Below are 19141 nucleotides of genomic sequence, written 5' to 3'. Positions count from 1 at the left end.
TTTCATATGACTTGTTCAGGGTTCAGTCTTACAATGCCTTTCCTCTGGCAAGGGACTGAGATGGGTCCGATGCCTTTGCTGGTTTGGTTTTTTTTTGTTGTTGTTTTTTTGGGGTTTTTTTTTTCCTTCTTTTTCCCCCCAGAATGACAAGCTGTGGGGCAATTTTTGCTCTCAGGGCCTGGGCATTTCCCTTTCACTGGTTCAGCAGGGATCAACAAGAAGAGGCCAAGTCTGACAAGTAAACCATGCATGGTCTGAGCCACCTGGAAATGAACTCGGCAGGCATGGGAGGCAACCTTTCTGCTTTTATCATGAACCTGAGAGCAGTATAACTGTCTGGGTAGTTATAATTTAACAGAAACCCCATTTTTCATCTTGCTGTGGTGGTATGCTTTCTTTTAAATGTCATCTGTAGAGTCTCCCAGTGAGTGGGAGCTTCAGTTTTGCTTTGTATTTCCTACAGATACTGACAAAAACTAGTCCACCACGTTACTGAATAAGAGCCATATTCCTTCTTAGAGGCCTAAGCACACTAAAAAGGGTTTGCAGTAACTTTAATACTTCAATCAAAATATTTTTCACTACATATTTGTCATTTATAACCAATAGAATAATTGACTGGGTTTTTTATTAATTTTGAAATCTTATATTTTCAGCTTTATTAAGCAAGTAAATTAATCTTCAGTTTTCCTGTAGCACTGGAGCTTGTTCATCATGGCTGTGCCTTCCATCACTCTTTGGTAATAGATAGTAGTAATTTCAAGTAAGTTCAGATTGTTTGTTCAAAATAAACAGAGTATGCATGTGTCTTCTGGATCAGCCCCTTAATGTGACCTCTTCTGTCTGCTCAAATTATAGTATCAAAATAAAAATCTTCAGAAAAATTGGAGCCAGTTGAATGAATACATCATCAATATTAAAACAAACACCATGAGGAGTTATTGCTGTCTTCAATTGACTTTTGCCCAGATCCTGTATCTTAGCCATTGGAAAATCTTAAATAAAGTCCTCTTTAAAGTCCTGTCAAGCTTTTTCAAAAACAGTTATCAGTTTAGGCATATATTCCTATTTTAACTTGTATGTGTGTTTGTTAAGACTATTGCTTGTCTGTAGATGGCAATAGCATTACAGTGCTGAAGTAGCCCCCAGCCTGTAAAATAAGGCTGTGATGCTGGTGAGCATTAACTTTGAGAATGAAGAGAAAAAAATACCTTGCCTTTTTCTTTTCTTTTCTGTTTGTTTGTTTGTTTAATGTCTGCAGCAGTGGCAATGGGGACTGTTCTACTTGCAGGAATGTTGAGACTAATCATGTGAGAAAAGATCCTGGAGTGATGAGGCAGCATATTTCCCATGTCTGAGGTCAGGATTTGTTCTGTGAAGCTGACCTTTAAAACAGCCTGAAAATGAGGAACGTGGCACCAGAGAGCTGAGCAGGAAGCCTGAAATTATGTAAGATACGTTTCTTCTGCATATGAAATACCTTTTTTTTTTTAACTCCAGGTTTGTGATTCAGCATTTTCTGCCCCTGAGAGATACAAGAAAGGGGAAAAATCTGTAGCAAAAAAAGAAAGTCCCTATTGTTCTAATCAAAACCTAATAAAATATTAGCCATCAGGTATTTTTGTTTCCTTCTGATGAACTGGGGTTGAGATTATATTTTCTCAAAATCACTCTCCTCAGCCTCCTGATCTGAGAACTCTGGAACTGAAGACAAAGTTTTATTTAGGCACAGCCTGGGCACCTTTTCTATGTGTAATGTGTGTGAAGTGCCTCCAGCTTTGTTGGCTTTGGATTCCTGGGTGACTGCTGTTTCAGCTCTGCCAAGCAGCTGCAGGACACGCCTGTGATGAGGAAGCTGCAGGGTGCTGGTGCCCACTGGATGTTTGGTACAGGACAGGCAGGTCAGGGGCCCCCCAGGGCTAAAGCATCAGCTTGGGTGATGTTGCCAGCCTGGGTTTGATCCCAGCTGCATGGTGATGCAAGCCCTAGACACAAGCTCTCCTCTCTGAGCTTATGCAAAAGTGCCTTCACTGCCTTTTTCTCCTTCTTGCCTTTTCGCCCTGTGCCCCTTCCCCTGCTGAGATGCACGAGGTTGCATTGAGGGGTTTGATGCAGCTGCTGGATGCCCCAGCCTGTTGCTGCCTCCCTGGTCTTAGAAACGCTGCTCACCTGTTTGGAAGGAGAAAATGAGGGAGCCATTTCATCCTTCTCCCTCCTTGGAGACTGATTCTGAGTTAAGATGGCATTTACCTCACTTGATAAAGGAGGTGGCAGTGGTGGGGAGTGGGAGCACTCCAGATAGTGGAGCTCAGCTGGGTTCCTGGCACAGTGTTGGCCTCAGGATATTAGGATTTTCCCAAACAATTCCCAGGTATGGGCATAAAAAGTCTGCAGTCACTACCCTTGGATGGGTAGGAGGGTTTAACAGCCTGTACACAGCTGGTCTGTGCCCACTGGCTCTTTTATCCCTATGGATGTGGTCTGGGTGTGCCTGGGGAGATCTGTGCTCAGAGCAGAACCCTGCACAGGGGCAGCCTTGCTGTCCAGTATTGAATTATGTCACAGGGAAGAAGGAAGACAGCCTTGTCATGCTTTCCCTTTACCTGCTGAGATGGCAGCAGCAGCAGCAGAGGTGACTGATGGCTCTTTTTTGGTTGCTCCAAATGCCAGACAGAAGGAAGCAGGCTTGTATCTGCCTCAGACTCTGAATAGATTTTTTTTTTTTTAAGAGTCCTGAGGGAGAAGCAAATGGATATAAGCACATACTGTATTTGTGAGACCAGCACTGGGATGGCCTGCATGTTATAAATTGATGTTGAAAAATGGGTTGTGGAACATTAGAGCCACACAAAATGATTCAGAGCCTGAAGAAAATGCTTTGCAATGGGAGACATGAAGCACTTTGTCTCTTTAGTTTATCAAAAAAGGCTGAGCAGAGAATTGATTATGATGGTGAAGGAACTTCCTTGGAAGAAAAATATCAGGTACTGAAAGGCTCTTTAATCTAGTAAATTATGGGAATGTGTTTCAGCAAGCTGAAATCAGATACATTCATGTGAAAAACTGGGCACAAATTTATTGGAATGAAGGTGGTTAATCACCATAACAAGCTGTCAGGGTAGTTGGAACATTTTCCAGATGTGCCCAAGCCAAGACAGGCCTGTTCCTGAAGGGTGTGCACTAACCACAGTTAAAAGCATGAGGGACACTGCAGTCAAGGCTCAGGCAAGGTAAACAGGTGAGGTTTGAAGGACTGTGATGTGTGACAGGCTTGACTAACAGCTCCCAAAGGAGCTGTGAAGATCTAATGGCTCCCATCTGTCCTTAACCTCCCAGAGACTGAGAAAAACAGCACTTAGCAGAAAGTGGAAGGCAGGAATCAGAATGACAGCCTCATCGCTGGCACACTCCTGTGACCTCTGTTTCTGGAAGGACTGAGTCTTTCACCTACTTGGGGCTTTGCTAATGTTTGCTTTGCTGCCAACAGAAGAACAACCTTTCTCCAGTCCACAGGCTCTCTGTACAGATTGGCATCAGCAGCTTTCATTTTAGGAGAGCATGAGTAAAAATTTGTGATCTCAGCAGCTCAGTGGTAGCTGGGATAGTTTCCTTTTTAATTTTTTTTTTTTAATTCCGTCTTCATAAGCTTTGGTCTTGCTTGTTCTTCACACCTCCTAGTTTCCCTAGTATCCATTTCCTTGTATTGCCTTTGCCACCAGGCTCAGTGTATTTTCCTGCACTGGTAATCTGTGGTACAGGATGTCTTGGAGGGTGCTTCCTACCTCTAATTTGACAAAATAAACCCTGTCTTTCTTGCACAGATTTACACGGGATGGGTATGTCAGTGATGTGCTGTGTAGACAAGAGCTTGTTAGGAACTTTTAAATGAAGTACCTTTCATCCAGAAGTACAAGTTTGTATCTGCTGTAGCTATTGACAGAAACACACCAAGGTATCTTCGCAAAATACCTGCAGTCTGTACCTTGAGAAGTGCCCTAATCTAATTTTAAAAACAAGGCTCCTTTTCCAGAAAACCAGTTGGTGGTGGAAATCAGGAATTTCTTATCTCCTGTTGCCTTTTCTGTGGTCCCAGTACTTTCATGCTTATTGCCCATCTGCCAGGGGTGATGCAAGTATTTTATACTCTCAAGCCCTAAGACAAGGTTGCTCACTTTTCCTTGTTCCAAAGGGCAAGGTACAAAGTCAGAGCTGAAACAAGGCAAGCGATTTCCACACAGCATCCCTATCTCCAAATTGGAGAGGCACAGATTTGAAAGGTGAACTGTTTGGTAGATAAGGCATTGACTGGATGGATGCAGCTAGAGAGCTGAGGTCAAAGATTCTATGCCTAGGTAGAGGCTGGTGCCGAGCGGTGTCCCTCGAGGCTCTGTCTCTTTAGTATCTTTGCTCATGACAGTAGGACCAAGTGCACCCTCAGCAAGTTTGCAGATGGCATAAAGCTGAGCGATGCAGTTGGCACAACAGAGGGAAGGGATGCCATCTAGAGGAGGCTGGACAAACCGGAGAAGTGGGTGCATGAGAACCTCCTGAGGTTCAACAAGTGCAAGGAGCTGCAGCTGCGTCAGGGCCACCCCAGACAGTACAGACTGGCAGAAGAACTCGTGTAGATCAGCCCTGTGGAGAAGGACTTTGGGTTCTCGTGGATGAAAAGCTGGACAGGAGCCAACAGTGTACGCCTGCAGCTCAGAAAGCCAAACACATCCTGGGCTGCATCAAGAGGTGTGGCCAGCAGGTCAAGGGGGGTGATTCTGCCCCTTTGCTCTCTGAGTCCCCTCCTGGAGTGCTGCATCCAGCTCTGGGGTTCCCAGCAAAAGTGTGAACCTGTGAGAGTGAGCCCAGAGGAGGCCATGAAGATGATCAGAGGGATGGAGCACCTCTCCTGCCCAGACAGGCTGAGGGAGCTGGGAATGCTCCTCTCTTGATGGAGAAGAGGAGGCTACAGGAAGACCTCATTGCAGACTTCCAGTACTTAAAATGGCTTATAAAAATGAAGGAGAGAGGCTTTTTACACGTAGTGATAAGGCAAGGGGAATCAGTTTTAAGCTTAAAGAGGATAGATGTAGATTAGATGTTAGGGAGAAATTCTTTACTGTGAGGGTGGTGAGACACTGGAACAGAGAAGGATGAGCACTGGAACAAAGAGGATGCCCCATCCCTGGAAGTGTTCAAGGTCAGGATGGAGCCTGAAGCAATCTGATCTAGTGAAAGGTGTTCTGGCCCCTGGCAGGAGGACAGGAACTAGATGATCTTTAAGGTCCCTTCCAACCCAAACCAGTCTATGATTCTATGAATGAAGGGGTGGAGTTGTCATGCAGTTGTCATGCAGTTGTTGGCAATACCCACAATCCATTAACCTGGCTAATGGAGTCTCTAAACACAGAAGTTAGAGGTAGAGCAGGGTTTTGAACTGACATCTCCAAATAGTGAGAGTCCTGAACTTACTTTTATGTGGGGAAAAAAACCCCTTTGAAGAATAAGAAATGTTGGGAGGCAAGGGAGGGTCCTGTTTGTTTTAGATTTGGGCTTTTTTTCGGAGAACACACAAGAAGTTTCCCAAGCAGTTTTCCTGAAGCCCCAATACCTCTGTAAAGTAGCAGAAGTATCTGCATGAGCAAAGAGCTCCAGCACAGGAAAGTACAGAGGATGTAAGAAGAACAGGGGTTTGGCTGGAGAGATGGAAGTGGTGAAGTCCTGCAGCCACTGGTAGGCTTTTCTGCAAAGACTGCAGTTGCAAACAGAGCCAGGCAGGAGCTCACCCAGACTTTAAGAAACATTTTGTTTTAGACCTTAAGAACCCATGTTTTAGTCTGAACTGAACTCATGAGTGTAAAACTTCTTTAAATTCTGGATGAATGTTGCTTTTAATCTTACCCTGTAGCTTGGATCCATTTGTTTAGTCATTGGCCAGATGAAGGTTATTCTTTGTCTCAGAGAAAAGATTTACCTTTGCTGTCTGTCTCAGATTAGCTTACTGTTGTCCCCACAGTTCATCTGCTTTTATATGCATATCCTGCTGCTAAATGTGGATAAAATTAGCAGATAGTCCTTTCACTCTCTTTCCTTTCAGCTTGTTGATCCAGGACTCAGTCATATGCATGGTAATGTGTAACTAAAGGATGTAGGCCCTGCCCAGCTGGCTTAGATCTCACCTCTAAGCCAGTACTCAAAAAAACCTACCTATTCTGAGCAGCATGGGAAGCTCTCCAGGGCCCAGAATGTGAAAATTAATCAATTCTTGTAGAAATGTTTCTGTAATGCTGTGGAATCCAGCCAAGAGACACGATGAATGTGAAAACTGTTTTCTAGGACACCCAGTTTCATTTAATTTTGTCAAGCCCAGAGAACTTTTCAGCAAATGTCTGTATCCTTCCATCCTGCATCCTTTTGTGATGTGGTTACCCTGGCAATCCAGCTGACTTTCCAGAAAAGCCAGCTCCATCAAAGTTCATTGACTTGCTACATTAAAGGCCTTCAGTAGGCTTCAGCACCTATTGATGCCAGTTCTTTCATGGGCTTGGACTCTTATGAGAAGAGCTCTGCAGAGAGGGTTATGCTCTAGCATGCTTGATTGGAGCTGGTTTTTTTTCCTTGTTTCTTCTTCACTCTACATGGACCAATAATTTTGAACACTGAGGTAATTTTTCTGCATATCATCAGATTTCTGTTCCAGCAGATTCTCTATAGGGGTAAAGTGTTCCAGTAAAGGTCTCTTCTTATGTACCTCCCTTCAGTGTGTTTGTGCAATAGTTTGACTTGAAAAAATGTCAATATAATTTCTTCCTTTAGGCAAGCCACAGAGGGACCAATGTTTAACAAGTTCGTCTATATTTTCCACTTGAATTTAGCATTTTTTAACACTTGAGATTAAGAAATAGCGCCTAAAAGGTACTTAAGTATGCAAGAACACTGAGCATTGAAATGCCTGACTCCCTGAGTGCCACATGGAGTGCTTGCACTTTATGAGGGGAAAGTTTGGTGCCTCAGAAGAACAGAACCTGACGCACAAGGAGCTGCTTGCACCAATCAATAAAGGTATGAGCCTGGAAGGGGAAATCACATGGGGAAGACCAAGCAGACAAGAGCTGCTCTCATGATAAAAAACAAACAACAAAATAATTTTTAAAAACCAAAAGTGAACAACAACCCATGAAATGTTGACCCATCCCCTCTAGTACCTTCTAGTTTGGAGGAGGAGGAGGAGAGACACTGATGATGAAGAGGTGGAAGAACAGGACTAAGAGAGCTTATTGAAGCTCTTAACCATAGTAAACCCAAGCAAGGGCCATCTTTTTTTATAAAGGCCTAGTCCTGGGGGTATTTTTGAGGAACCTGGCATAAGCTAAATCCTACAAGTGCCCCAGATTTCAGAGCATTGGGGTTTCAGGCTTGTTCAAAATCCTTTAAGTCTGTTACAGATATTGTGATTTTCGGAGAACAGGAACCAGCAGAAGACAACCACAATAGAGAGATTTCTTCACTGAAATACAGAGATACAACTCATCAACACAGCCGCCCCTGAAGTTGTGTGAGACACCATTTCTCATAAGACCACCTGTATGTGCAACAAGCATCCCAGAATTACTTCAATCCCAGGAACAGGTGGCACTTCCAGCTCCATTTGCCAAAAGGTCCCCACATGCAGGGGCAGCAATGACCCCCACCAAGAACTTCTGCATTCCAGGGTGGAGAAAGTGTTCCATCACCCAGGCAACACACTGCCAAATATATACTAAAAATGATGAGTTGGAGACAGGGATCCAGGTGGATCCCTGTAACAAGGTAGCCATGCAGAAGCTTTCCAAAGGTTTATTGGAGGCCTGCCTGTAGCTTTGCTCAGGAGCACACATACCCTGTACCCTGCATCAAAGGATCCTGCTGGTGCTGTGACTGGGAGGATTCACCTTGAACCACTGCAAGGCAGCATCTGGCCATGGGGAGAAGGCTGGGATAGGATTAAGCAACATGAAAGGGGTCACAGCACCAAGAGAGTTCAGGAAGTTTGGACAGTACTCTCAGACACATGGTGGGACTCCTGGGGATGATCCTGTGCAGGGCCAGGAGCTGGACTCGATGATCTCTGTGGGTCCCTTCCAACTTAGATTATTCTGTGATATAAGGCAGCCCCAATTTCACGGGAGCCCTTGCTTCCCAAAATCAAGTTATAGTTGACTGGTTGTATATTAAAAATACATCTGTTTAAAAACATAAATCATGGTGAAGGTTGGGTCATCCCTGTCCTGTGGAAGGCTCTGCTGCCCACCTGCCCCACACTTGCCCGTCCAGCAGCCACCCTGCAGTCCCTCACCACCCCTCTGCTCCCCATTTTTGTGTCCAGCCTGCCTGACATGGGACACAGGGCTGGATCTCATGCTGGGAATGTGGGTGTTTGATGCCTTTTTTTTTCAGTACTTCACAGACATTTTTGGGTTGGAAGGTGCCTCTGGAGATCATCCAGTCTGAACCCTCTGCCAAAGCGGGGTCACCTACAGCAGGTGACACAGGGACACGTCCAGGTGGATTCCGAGTCTCTCCAGAGAAGGACTCTCCACAACCTCCACGGGCAGCCTGTTGCAGTAACATAAAGAAGTTTAACCCCATGTTGAGGTGGAACTTACTGTGGCTTTGGTTCATGTCCATTGCTCCTCATCCCGTCACTGGCCAGCACGGAAAGTAGCCGGCATCATCCTCTTGCTTTTGAGACAGATACCAAACGGAACTTCCTCAAAGGGATCTCAGCCCAGGCTAGTACGGGATATTTGCCTGATTTCGTTCTCAGCCTGTTGGTGTATTTCTCACACTCTTCGTTCCACACTCTGGGGTGTATTTTTACCCGCTCCTTGCCAGGCCGCCCCCCCCCCCCCCGCGCCGCCGCCGCCGGCCGCGGAGCGCGCCCGCCATCTTGTGGGCTCTGCCCGCCTTGCAGGCCGCCCTCAGCCCAACCCCGCGGCGCTCCCGCTTCAGCGGGAGTTTTCCCCAGCAGATTTAAAAAATGGAAGATAACAGGGACTGGAACAGGTTGCTCAGAGAAGTTGCGGATGCCCCATCCCTGGAAGTGCTCAAGGCCATGTTGGGTGGGGCTCTAAACAACTTGGTCTAGTGAAAGGTGTCCCTGCCCATGGCAGGGGTTTGGGAACTTTAAGGTCCCTTCTATCCCAAGCTATTGTATGATTCTGATTCTGTGATTTTGCAAACAAGGGTAGGAGAAAGCCGAAAGCAGTGTCCTAAGACAGGCATTCCCAGACAGGCATTCCCTTTTCCCACAGGGAAGATTGCAGAGTGAGTGGATGTGTTTCCAGAGCCCCAGCAGGTGCGAGTCCTGTGGGGAACCTGGGCTATCTGGATGACTCCTGTTAGCCTAAAAACAGGTATCCCCACAAATCCTTGCCAGTCTAGGGTTTAACAGGCCCACCCTGCTAATGTTTTACCATCAGAGAGGTCAGCATGTGCAGATTCTGGGGAAGATGGGCGAAGAAGAGGGAATGTGTTTTGACTGGAAGTGCCGCTGAATCGCAGAAGCAATGAGTGTGGTTGATGAGAAATTGCCTTCCTGGCACTGCTACAACAGCCTGCTGAAGAGAATGATGCAACTGCATGCACACTCCTCTAGGAAAGAGTGAGGAACAAATTTTTCCTCCCCTGAGGCAAGAGAAGAGATCCCAAAACACAGTGGAGCCAGATGATGGCAGATGATGCACCCAAGTACAAAAGTATTCCTACAGAACTAGGGGCTGGCTTTCCTTTCTCAGTCAGTCTTTCATGATAATTTACTGTTTATCCTGCCTTAGCCTGGACTCTCTGCTTTGCCTGGATAATGGAACAATGGTGCCTTAATTCACTTAAAATGCCTCCTTGAACTTGTCTGTTATCACTGATGGTAGATGCACCAAATTTAGGGGAGAGGGACCCACAAATCCTGACAGCTTCCCTAACATCTCCCTTCAACAGGAGCATCTCAATGCAAGTGAAACAGTAAAATCTCCCCACAACCTGTAGCACAACAGAGCTTTGTACACCCACCCCATGCAAGGGGGGGATCTCCCCTTCCATGGGAGAGCTGTGGAGTGAAGTTAATACGAAGATGGAAGCTTGTGTCTGTTTTAAGTCAAGAAATTAGAAGCTCTGCCAAAAATCACTTTGCCCTGCTTTTACCCTCAGCTTACCCTGTTAATATGCTAAAAATATTCAATCATCTTTCTGTTTGAAAGACAGGAGGTGTTAGGGTCCAGCTTCTCTTTTGTAAGGACCCATCTTCCACCCTAGTAAAGTACCTAAATACATTGGATGATTTTGACCCAAAGGCTGAGACTTCTGAAGCTATTTAACCTTCAGCCTCCTGCCTTATAAAGCACCTCTGGGGCAGTGGGTAAAGCTGTTAATTATTAAGGTCAACCCTAGCAGACAGAGGTGTCCTCAAGTATGGGTCGTTGTGATACACTCAGATAATTTCTCCATTATGTCAATAACTAATTTCCTGAATTGTTCAAGAATTGACAGATTAGCATCCATTAACCAAGTCTTAACTCATGGCTACAGGAGCAGTTACAGGCCACAAGGACAGCAGAACCCATTTGTAACTCCTTGAGCACATGTAACAGATACACACAGACAGTACTGCAGCAGCTTGGTGTTAGTAAAACAAATAACCACGGTGTGTAAAAAGGCTGGGCAGGCAGTGACAGGCACTGGCTTGAACAGATGTCCTGATGTTTGTCCTCAGGTGCTCTGAGAGCACAGGATGAAGTCACTCTGACTTTTAAAGAACTGTGTACTGAGGAACTGTAAATGAGCAGAATCACAACTAAACCAAAATACCCATTTTATTCACTACCAAAAGGGCTTTTTCCTTTTTTTTTTTTTTTCTGGGGAAAAAAAAGCCACACAGCAAACATTTCATAGATTTGATAAGTGTGACTTTTTACATTGCTCACCCTTATGCTGCAAGACAAATCTCATTGCTTTTATTTATGCAGGCCATATAATTTTGTGTGCCTAAATGCAAACTTTTTTTTTCAAGCAGAGGCTAAGAAGAACCTTTGGAAACTGCAATACAGGTAGGTAAGAAATTCCTTTGCTTCACAAAGTGGTTTTATTGTCTAAAATAAAACCTCTAAGCCAAACACAACTGGAAAAGCAGCTGTCCTAAGTGGAGCTGTTGTGAAGGGACACAGGGGGCACAGTGCTGAGGCTGCCTGAGCCTGGCACACCGACTGCACCCAGCTCCTGGAGGAGGAGGGAATGGCTGTGACTGCACCACAGCGTTACCTGTGTCTGCACTTACCTGCCTGAGACTCTTCTGGCTGACTGCCTGGAGGCTGAGGAGAGACAGGAAAGAGAAGGAAATGAAACTATGATGGTGATAAAACCTACTAATACCAACATTTCTTTAGGGGATCGGTGGGGAGCGAGGCACTGGAATAACTGCTGCCAGCCTGCTGCCAGAGGGGTGATGAGCTGCTTTTCCAAGGCCAGCAGTGAACACAAAAATATGTTAAACCCTCCCACAGCACAGATGAAAGAGCTGGAGACTGGGGGTATGGAAAAGAGGTCAGAGCAGCTTCTTAAGAAGAAACATTACTGACTTGCAGCTGCACCTGGGTGTCCCACCAAAGCTGGGGACGATGGGCTGTGGGAGGGGATTTCAGGGGCTTGTCTGCTGCTGAAAAGGTGGAAAAGGGGAAGTTCCAAGCAGCAACACTTCTCTCAGACTTAGGCTTGTCTCCTCTTTGTGGCAAGCTTTTGGCTGTACTGCCAGCTGTTCTGCCCCAAAGGGAGAGTTTCAGCTGTCTACTGCAGGCTGTTTGGAGGGGAAGGGATTGGCAGGCAATGTTCAAAGACAGCAGTCCTGTTTAAATGCCAACACAGGGAGTAGGGCAGGCGAGACAGGCAGGGGCTGCCAGCCAGTCACAGGGTGGTGAGCATGGCAGCAGTCTCATGGGGAGAAATGCCTGGGGAGAAATGTCAAAGCTGGAGTGGGTGGGGACACTGCTCCCTTACCTGGAATGATATCTGGCTTTCCCCCCTCCACAAGACATCCTTTACTAGACCAGTCACTACCACCTTTCCCCACAAGCCTCAACTCCCTTGTATTCCTTAGGCTGCCATGGCCGCAGCATCACTGCAGTACCTTTGTGCAAGGGGCAGGTGGCCGTGGGAGAGGCCACAGGGGGAGAGCAAGCCCAGGTGCACCACAGGCTGGAGCTGTCTGCCCACCGAAACCGCCCAGGCGGCTGTGACTGAAATTTAATTTGCCTGGTGCATTCCGTGGACATTTTAATCAGCATTTCCTACAATCTGCTTGGCAAAGAGGCTCGATTGGCAGCTGCCTGACTGAATGGGCTTTGCACCCAGTCTAACCTTCTCCATTCGCAATTTCCAGTGCTGGAAAACCTCTCTGTCTCACTTTCAGAAGTTTCTATAGCAATCACAGCCATCCAAGTGAAGCACTGGAAATGGCAGCCCATTCAGATTGTAATTTTGCTGGACAGTAATTGCTCCTCTCTCCACTGGCCTCTGAAATGTTACTTTTTGGGAGATATCAACTGCAACTGGAGGAGACTGGTCCTCTGCCTGTGTTTCCAACCAGCTTTGCTCCCCCTGTCCCCTGAGGAACTTTGTTAGCTGTTGACAGTGTGTGAACCTCGATTAGCAGGGAAGCATTGCTGGGCACATCATACCTCAGCTACAGGAAAGACCTGACATGAGCGATGCTCTTAACAGGCCTGCAGGAACAAACCTCACCACCCAACACAGCATGTTGTGACCTGAACATTATCCATCACTGCATATAGAAGAAGTTACACAAGTGTGTTTGCCTTTGCTAATTGTAAAAGACCAGAGCACTCCAAGGTTTTTCCTTCATGTCAGTGAGCTTACTTTTCCTAGATTCGTTGACTTCAGCTTAAACACTCACTTGATCTTTTGTTCTATGCTTCATTTTTCAGTGGCTGTGATTGCTCTTAATTACTTTGACACTGAAGAACCTTGAACTGAAAATACATTAAGTAACTTCTTGCAATAAGAGAATGTGGTAGAATTATCCCACAGCTTGTGAAGAAATCAGTTAACCATTTCTTAAGCTCTTGTCATAATCTTCCCCTATACTTTTATGGCTATTGTTGCCTGCTGGAAAAATTAGCTTAAAGCTGAGTAAGGGGAATTGTGGATAAGTGTTTGCAATTTGGCTTTGGACTGACATAGTGTGGTTGCACTCAGAGAATTTGAAGTCTTTGCTCTGGCAGCAGTACTCAAATCTGGAAATATAGGATTCACATTGGAAAAGAGTGGATTTTTATAACTATTTAAATGAACAATTTCAGCTAGAGAGTGGATTAACAGAGCCAACTAAACCCTTCACCCTGACAAAGAACTGGCGGGAGGACTATAGAAACACATCCAAAATTTTACCAACATGAATGCAGAGTACTAGGTCAGTGAGAAGCATTTCTGTATTTTAATGGCTCTCTTAGAAATCAATTCAATTTAAAACAAAAGTTGTTTTACAAATATGTGGAGAATGCAGAAGGCTGGAGAGGGAGCAAGTGGCCTGCATCCTCCATCTGCTCCATCCTCCCTCTCCTCTCGCTCTAGGAGCTGCTACTGCAAGTCCCCCTTCTGGGCAGACACAGAGAAAAAAGCAGGCAGTGCCCCAAACCCAAGGGTCAGAAATGTCTCCCATTCTGCAGGTGCGTGGGGTGCACCCCCAGACCCCACACCCTGTATTTTATATGTGCCAGAGCTCCTGAGGCCCACAGCCAAGCAGCAGGAAAGTCTAAGCCCAGGGGTCTTGGGGAAGCTGAGACACAGAAACCTGTGCTTCTCCATCAGAAATGAGGTTACAAAACGAGAGAATATTAAGTATCCCAGGATGAGAAGCAATCTTCACTGACATGGATCTGGCAATCTGACACTGAGATGGACACGTTGAGGATTGCTCATCTCTGAGAGAAAATGGATCAGGACGACACAAGAGAAGCATCCACTGGAAGAACAAAACTGCAAAGGCAGATTGGCAAAACCTGTTCTTGAAGAATTTCAGAAGAGGCAGCAAAGCCTAGGGAATTTTTTTGAGCAAAACTTCTAATTAAACATTGAGAGCTTACTGCTGCAGGATGTTTGAAGGGAAAACAGGATCTTAAATTGATCTGGGGAAGGGTCCAATGTTTCCATGAGTGACGAGGCACATCTTGAACAGTAAGAATCCCAAATTATGGGGGGGGGGGAAGCACTTTAATTGTGGTTTGCATACAGCTATTTTGTCTCATCCTCAAGTTGCTGGAGGAAAGGTGGGAAAAACGGTTCTAAATGCAAAAATTATGGCTGCTGGAAGCTGTAACTGAGGGAGACAAGTTTAAACTACTTCTGGAGGAGGACCTTTCTGACAAGCCCTGGATATTTCAACCCAAAAGCTGAACCATCTCTAGGGCAATGGCTACTGCTTGTGCAGGCAACCACACGCCCAGAAACTGGCACTGCTGCCAGTCCAGGTTTGCCCCCTGGATACAGAGACCCAAGAAAAAGCAATCACACTAAGTCATGAAGACCAAAGGGCTGGAGCACCTCTCCTGTGGAGACAGGCTGACAGAGGTGAGATTGCTCAGCCTGCAGAAGGCTCCAGGGAGACCTTACAGCACCTTCCAGTCCCTAAAGGGCACTGCAAGAGACCTGGAGAGGGACTTTTCACAAGGGTGTGCAGTTACAGGACAAGGGGGAAAGGCTTTAAACTGAAAGAGGGAGGGCTTAGAGTGGCTATTAGGAATAAATTCTTTACTGTGAGGGTGGTGAGGCACTGGAATAGGTTTCCCAGAGGAGCTGTGGATGCCCCATCCCTGGCAGTGTTCCCAGACAGGTTGGATATGGCCTTGAGCAACCTGGTCTAGTGGGAGGTGTTCCTGCCCATGGCAGGGGAGATTGGGATTAGATGATCTTAAAGGTCCATTCCAACTCCCTAATATTCATTATTCTAATTAACAGTGAGTCTGTCTATCCAGAACACATATCTAAAATTATCATGAGTGACAAGTTTATAAAATCTGGATTTATTAATTTTTCTTTATTACAAGATAAATTCTTCTCAAGTTACAGATGGATTTGACAGTGTTCAGTTTGTAATATACTAGATTCAAAATGATGTATTTAAAAAATATTCTCTGTATACAAGGAAAATCCCAACAGAATTTACAAAGCCACTGTATTTCAAATGTATAGGATCTGAGGTTGTTATGAATCTTATAGGAAATTTGTTATTACAAGTAAAAGAAAAACTACACAAATGGTTCACAGTTTTAATAACAAATCTCAAATTTTTTTCTTTACATTCTTAAAATAGATGCATTAATTAAAACAGAATCACTACGAAGAGGCACATGGTGTTTAGTGGATGACATTAATTCTGTAACCCAAACAAGGAGACTAATCCACTCTGAGTAGCTAAATTATTTTTTTGCACTATTTACATACTTTACTGAAGTATTTTCATCCCAGAGCCTCAGCAAGCATTTCAGAATATTAATGAGGGAAGCCTGGCAGCACGCCAGAATTAGCAAGTAAGAAAGTAACATCATTCCCATTTTATCCACAGGGAAACTGAGGCACCAGGCATATTCAGACCCAGGAAAGTGCAGGAAGAAAAATCCTGAATCTTAATTCTGTTAGCTGCATTATGATGGAAAGACTGTTCTTTCTCCCTCTTATGTGGCTGGTGATCCTGCTGGGCACTGTTTGAAACCTGGTCAGTTGCTTTTTTTTTCATGTTTAGATTGCTGCAAAATAGGTGACATCTATCCAGCTGTGTTGTCATCACAAACACCTTTACTAAAAGAAAAGCCATTAATGGTTTTCCTAGTCAGATCAAAAACCAGCAACAGCAAAAAGTACATCTTCAATCCCTCCAAAGCCTTTGGAAGGCTGTCTTGTTCTACCCAAAATACTGCAATTGTTCCCTCAATCTGCACAGTAACAAATACTAAAACCAGTAACTCTGAAAGACAGAATTGCACTGTTTATTATTAAACAAAAAAGAAGTTAAATTTTTGGGCATTGTGAACATTCTTTGGTCAATCAAGTATTTGAAAGAAGTTAGTTGAGAGATTCTCAGCCAGGATGTAACCTTTAGAAAACATGAAGTGTTTCACATGGTCCATAATCCCCAGGGTTTTACTTCCTATGACAGCAAAATATTATACCACATCAATAAAGGTCACTTGAAAAGACCTTTAAAAATAACTTGTCAATAATGTTTGCTGAACGACTAAAGAAAATAAAAACTTGTTGCAGATCTGAGATGACATGAATTCACAAGTTAAGGAAAACCTAAAAAGCCATGACTTAAAACTCTGGATAGAGGCATCCAGCACAAATCCAGCAATTTTTAAGGCTATTATGGAGCATGCATAATTTAGCACAGGCATCTCATTGTTTATTTTTTGGCAAATACATCATCTTCATGTGGGAATAAGTCATGGACTGTTGCTGTCTCACAGCAGCAGGAGCAGGCCAGGCAGCAGGGGACAGGACAGCTGGGAGCACAGGTGGCCCAGCACCCTGGGCACAACAAAACCACTCTTGTCCATGGTGCCCAGTGAGATTCTGGCCAGCACAAGTTGCCTGGAAGGTGTCTGACCCCAGAAGCAGCACGCCCAACTCAGCACTGGAAGAAGGCTTTATACATGCTACAGCACCCTAAAATAAGCAAATAGGGCCTCACTTTCTTCAGGGAGGTAGATGGGCATAAATGTGCTGCTTCTGTGGTTACTGGGGCACCCTCTGCCCTGGCATCTGGGCTGGCTGAGAAACCAGTCCAATAAATTTCCCCTTGTGGACCTGACCCAAAAGTGGCAAACCTCCCTCTGCAGCACAATCACAAATACAGCACACTGATTCAGGCAACTTTTCTTGTTTTCAGCCTCAAAACACTTTTGGACTCTTCCCCATTTCTTTTCCTTGATTATTGTTGGTACCTTCCAGGGACTCCCAAGAGACAAATTCCTTGCTGGCCAAGGAAAGACTGCACTGTGGTTTTATTTAGCAATATGTGCCGGAAGCAGTGCTGGCTCTGGAAGCTTCTGGGGGACTTCCCTCCTGCGTTTTCACAGAGCTCACCTATATCCTTAGAGTGGTACATCAGTCCCACTGCATTCAGGAGCTTCCAAAATCCTGGGGTATCTGAATTTGGGGTGTGCATTCAGACTGCAGAAAAGCCTCAAATACCAATGGGCAAAGCAGCAGCGGTTTGAACACAAACAGGGATCCTGTGCTTGAAGGAGCTTTGTCATCACCCACAGACGGTGGAGAAATACCTCACTTCCCTGGCCTGAGCCAGTCCCTGTGGGAATGAAGAACCTGCCAGGACCTCCTCTCCCACATGTCCCAGACATGTCATCTGTGTTCTGCAAGATTACACACCTCCCCTATACCACCTGACAGAGAAGGACATATAGGCTAAACATATAAACAGTTTTTAAGTGAATGTAAATAAATATCCAGATGCAAAGTGCCTTAGGTTATCTACCACCATCTCCCATTTTCCTACAACACATTCTGGTTCAAGGCAGGAGGCATTTGAATGCTACTCAAAAAAAAGCCAAGGCTGAAGCTTCAGGAGAGTTATCAGTGCAGTCCCAGGCTGATAAGTATAGAGTGCCACATATAAATACAGAAACACACACATTTAAATTATATATATTAGTTTTATCTAGGTTTATATGTACATGTATAAATTAAATATACATATGTGTTTGTATATACAGACACACATGCATGAATGTCAATAGTCCCTCAGGTGAGACACCTAATCTAAATCTCTGAAAGCATACAACAATTATTTGGATATTCTTAAGTATAAACAATGTAATTCTGATTGGAGTTTTCATAAATATGCATTAAAATTCTCCATGGTAGTCACCCTTGTGGGAATAATAATACAGTTCCATTAGTTGCAAACTATAAATATAGACTTTAAAAATTATTTGAGAGCAGGTATAGCCAGAGTAAGTAACTTCCGGGACAAGGAGAAGGGATCAGAACAGAAAACCAGACCTGAGCATGGGCTCCCTTACAAAATAAAGTGCATAGGACCTCTCCAGCCCTCCCTGCTGCCCAAAAGGCCCTTTTAGAAACTTTTTGTAATTGTGATGGGAGACAATTTGGTAACAGACAGAAAAAGGTCATGTTGCAAAATCCAACAAAACTTCTCAAAGTTGGGGACATATGTTACATATCTCCTCCCTAGGACATGAGAGCAGTCTTTTCAGTCCATCTACATGGTTTTTTCCTACTCAAAGTTTCTAAACATGCTCTTAATATTACTTTATAAAAATACACAATAAGCCAATACATACAATACCATGTTTTGTTTCAGTTAGATTAAAATCAAGAATGACATCACTGCATCTTCAACTAAAATAGAGTTCCCAACTACAAACATGAGGATGGGTGATGTGTCTTGAAGTATCAGTTACTATCCTGTCTTTTCCATAAAACACATTCCTGTGGTAACGTGATGAATTGCCTCAGTAGCACTGAGTACTGCTCCCCTCAGATCAGGGCAGGTGTGTCAGCAGCAGTGGAAGGTTTGGTGTAGAAGAAGCATAAGAAAATGCAGGGTAGAGATGTCACTGGTGTAGAGGCAGCCTATCCAGGCTTGCAAGAACCACAAAATTTAGGAAAAATATGAACTTGCACTTATTTGTTACAGCATACCCTGTCTTATCAAGGTCTCTTTTCTCATGCATTATTTAGATCTTAATCCTGTGCAGCTTCAAGTATGTTAAGGCTCCTCCTCAGGGTTCTCTCTTGGTTAAAACCATTAGCTTTCAATGAACCAGACTGATCAACAGTATGATTTAAAAAAAAACTCCTGGAGCCTGAATGTCAACACATAGCTAGACTCAGACAATAGGAAAAAAAAAAAAAAACCACAAACAAAACCAAAACACACTACAGAGGAGTTCCAGGATTCTAACGTGGACAATATCAGGAGTTTCTTAAAGAAGCATTTGATTTTTCTTTTGTGCAAGCAGCATTGTACATGACAGAAGCATAATCATTCAAAGTGCCCACTTCATGTGACATGATAAAAGGACTCTGCATAGCCCATTAACTTTGTCTGTAGACCAATTCTCCA

General features: G+C 44.5%; 2 long non-coding RNA genes across 3 annotated transcripts; one reads left to right on the top strand and one right to left on the bottom strand.

The window, feature by feature from the left end:
- Positions 1 to 611: 611 nt before the first annotated feature.
- On the bottom strand, positions 612 to 8876 carry LOC135296478 (uncharacterized). Of its 2 annotated transcripts, none has more exons than XR_010358575.1 (2): positions 2604 to 8876; positions 612 to 2169 (listed from the first exon to the last, which is right to left on the bottom strand). It is a non-coding gene; the product is annotated as an uncharacterized LOC135296478 (long non-coding RNA). The 2 variants fall into 2 exon arrangements; XR_010358576.1 differs by having other exon boundaries at positions 612 to 1525.
- A 1461-nt stretch (positions 8877 to 10337) lies between these two features.
- On the top strand, positions 10338 to 16143 carry LOC135296476 (uncharacterized). Its single transcript, XR_010358573.1, has 2 exons — positions 10338 to 14604; positions 15599 to 16143. It is a non-coding gene; the product is annotated as an uncharacterized LOC135296476 (long non-coding RNA).
- Positions 16144 to 19141: the final 2998 nt, after the last annotated feature.

The sequence above is a fragment of the Passer domesticus genome, chromosome 3, assembly GCF_036417665.1.
Source record: "Passer domesticus isolate bPasDom1 chromosome 3, bPasDom1.hap1, whole genome shotgun sequence".
NCBI classification, from domain to species: Eukaryota; Metazoa; Chordata; class Aves; order Passeriformes; family Passeridae; genus Passer; species Passer domesticus.
This window is presented reverse-complemented; position numbering and strand designations above follow the sequence as displayed.